Genomic DNA, 3,845 nt, shown 5'->3' with positions numbered 1-3,845 from the left:
TCCCCACTGTTATGATGAAATGCCTGAGAAAATCAACTTGCAGAAAGAAAGAAAAATCTGTTTTTGCTCACCGATTCGGACAGTTTAGCTCTGGTCTCTTGAATCCTTGGCTTTGGGTCTGTGCTGGCCCTGAAGTCTGCTCACTTCACGGTTACCAGGGAACAAAGGGAACAGGCTCGGGCCTCCAAATGCCCCCTTTAAAACAATACTCCCAGGCAGTTGACTTCCTCTTACCAGGTCCCACTTTTTAAAGTGGATTCTATCATGTTCCAATAATGCCACAAACAAATCACCAAACCTTGTAGATGGCCTTCAGAGGACCCTTCAGACTCTAAGCACAGAAGTGCCCTTGTGAGTCTTCACAGTGGCCACATCTATGAATGTTGGAACACTTCTGGGATGGTCTAAAATTTCAAGGAATTTGATCCCATTCTTCACTCATGTTTCCCCCTCGTTAATTTCATCTTATCCTACCCCAAAACTCTTAATACCATCCCAGGTCAACCTCAGCACTCCTGCCTTCTCCTTCAGGCCCTGGCATCTAAACATCTCAATTCCATCAGTGGCGGCTTATCAAATTCAACCTGCCTCAAACAGACTTGCTATCACAGTTGGCACTCCGTCATGCTCATGTCAAAAGATATCACTCCATGTCTCCGGCGGCCTTCTCAGTCTCTCTGGTCTGTACTCTTAAGGTTGTCCTCCCTAAACATCACACATCCGAATGGAAATAAGGGGCAAGGATGCCTACTTAGCACTGTAATAGGAAGACGGAAATGAGAGAAGCATCCATCAAAAGAGATGAAGTAATCATGACCTGTCATTGAACGAGGGACGATGAAGTCTTTACAGACCATGAAATAGCCTGATTACTAAGTGTAAAGAGCAACTTGCAGAGCAGTAGAATATCAGATGGAGAGGATGTGAGTTGAATCGCGACATGGAGCTTTTGTCAAAGCATAGAACGCCGAGGTCATGAGCACAGTGATGAGGCAGCTACCACACAGTCCCAGCTATTCAGCTGCAGGTTAAACAGTTTTAATCTAGAAATAGGAATGCATCTATTTTTAATGTCAGCATGATACCATCAGTGAAAAATTTCACACCTGACTACGTGCAACTGTGAGCCACAATAAATGTGTCCTACAAAGATTGTGCTAGGGCCGAGGATTTAGCTCGGTGGATGGGATGCCTGCTAGCACACACAAGGCTCCAGGAACACTCTCCATCACTGCATGGATGAGATATGAAGGCGTGTTCTTGCCATTTCAGCACTTAGTAGGTGAGACTAGCCGTCCAGAAGTTCAAGATGTTTGACTACATAGTGAATCCAAGGCTATCCTGAGATTCATAAGAGGAAAGGGACAGTGATATATTCAATAGAAGCACACTAAGAAGGGGGAAACCGTTGACTCTTGTAAAGGTCACCTCATCAATGACCTTGGATTTGACCTGCACTCTCTGAGCTTTAAGTATTGTAGGAGAGTGCTTTATCCCTGAGCGATGTGTCTGGTCCCAAGTTCTCTACTCTGTATAACTGAGCTGTTTCCACCCATCTTTATATTGTATGGGATTGCCACAATAATCAGACTAAAGAATGAAGCTTTACACAAATGTTGAGATGTCCCAGTGGTTAAGAGCACTTGCTGCTCTTGTAGAAGACCCAGGTTCAATTCCCAGCCTCCACATGGTAGCTCACAATTGTCTGTACCCTCAGTCCCCGAGGATCCAACAGGCAAAACATCCATAAACATAAAGTAAAATAAATTGATTAAATTAAAAAAATGTTTAAAATCTGGCAAAGTGTTAAGTGAGCAGAGAAAAGAAGACTGTATAGTTTCCCTTCAGTTATATAAAGCCAGACATCTTAGACCTGGATATACAGGGAGAACCCTGAACTGGTAGAAGATGACCAGCACATCACAATAATTTACACTTTAGCAACTTAATGTCAACTAATTGCGTCACTATTGTGCTTCAGCTTCAGGGACAATCCCAGATGGAGCAAAGGGCCCCTCTTAGCACCCCAACAATTGGTCCCAGGCAATTTGGCCCCAAAGTTAGGAGACATCCACTCACAGTGAAGGACTCAGCTCTGCCTCTGTGTCACCGTGTGACCTTGTGAAAGGACTCTACTCTGCCCCTCGCTTGTCCTGGCAGGAAATGAGCATCAGTGCTGATACTCATAGGACCTCTGGGAACAGCACAGGGTGGTTATAAACAGCTCACAGGGGACTTCCATGAATTCAAGGATCTTCTTCTTCTTCTTCTTTTTTGTTTGCCTTTTACATGGAGGCATGTTTGAGTGTTTCCTGGGGAGTGTCTGAACGTGTAAGGTGTGGTGTGCACTGCTCTCCTTCCCCACCCTCCAGGGTTGAGCCTGGCCCCTTCATAGCAATCACTCAATAAATATTTATTGATTTGATCTGATAACCTAACCCTATCAGAATGCATTTGTTCCAGAAATACATTAACTATTTCTTCAATCCAAGCACTCCCACCTGAAGTACACGCTGTGTATCTCGAGACTCATCTGATACAGAAGAATGGAGTTCTGGAAGTGGTCCTAGGAGACCTTGAAGTGAAGGCAGCATTATGTCTAGGGCTTTGTGTCCCCCCTCCCCCCACTCACACAGTGATACACACTAGAGTCTAGAGAAGAGATAATAAATCTAATTGATTACCTCGTGTGTTATCTTAACACCAAGCCAGGCACAAACCATGCTGCAATATTTAAATGAAAGCCACACAGACTCAACGTGATGCCAGGGAAAAGAATGGACTGATATTCTTAATTCTGAAAAACCGTATTGGTAATCAATTGGCATGCGGGAGCAATTGAAAAGCTGTCCAATTTTCAATTGCAGCATAAGTTGGGAAACAATTTGAAAATAATAGCTCATACAAAGAGTTTCTGAGCCAGTCAATATGGACTCCGGGTGAAGGACAAATAAGAGTTTGGCAACGTTTGCCACCCTCATTTACATAAGTCAGTCAGTACCCAGAGCACCCAGAGATGGCTCGCCACCCCCCCCACCGCCACACACACACACACACACACACACACACACACACACACACACACACACTTCAGAGCTGAGTCCCAATCTCTCGGCGTGACTCTGCGGAGCGACAGTCACTGAGAAAGTGGTTCTCACAGGCACAAAGCAGTGCAAACTTTCCTATTTATTTTCAATCCTTGAAATGGATTGACGTGTGACATCTGCGGAAGTGGTCACCATGACTTTGTTTCCCTCGTACAGTATAACTACCTCATGAACTCACTCATCATGAGAAGTACGTTCCATCAGCACCCAGGGGTTCTGCGCCACTGAAGATTGTTCTTCCTTATGTACAACACGTGTGTGGCTTTTACAAAAATAGAGTCAAACAAACAGACAAACAAAACTTAGTGTAGTGGCGCACGTGTGGAATTGCAGCACTTGGGAGGTGGAAGCAGGAGGGCCAGGAGTTCAAGGCCAGCCTTTGTTAGCTGGCAAGTTCAAGGCCACCTTATACTACGTGAGATCTTGACCCAAAGACCAAAATAAGCAAATTTACAGGTTATTTATTTATATTTAGTAAAAGGTTACTGTTTAAATTTTATTTTATCATAAACTCCGGAAATTGAGATAGATCTCAATAATACCTTTAAATTTTAAATGTTCAAATCTGTTATTTTTAAGATTTATTTTTATTTAGTTTAGCTTTTTTTTTCTAAGGCAGGGTTTCTCTGTGTAGCCCTTACTGTCTTGGAACTAGCTCTTGTAGACCAGGCTGGCCTCAAACTCACAGAGATCCACCTGCCTCTGCCTCCTGAGTGCTGGGATTAAAGGCATGCGCCA

This window comes from Microtus ochrogaster, chromosome 6 (genome assembly GCF_000317375.1).
Source record: "Microtus ochrogaster isolate Prairie Vole_2 chromosome 6, MicOch1.0, whole genome shotgun sequence".
Taxonomy (NCBI): domain Eukaryota; kingdom Metazoa; phylum Chordata; class Mammalia; order Rodentia; family Cricetidae; genus Microtus; species Microtus ochrogaster.
The sequence above is the reverse complement of the archived record's forward strand: the minus strand, read 5'-3'. Positions refer to the sequence as shown.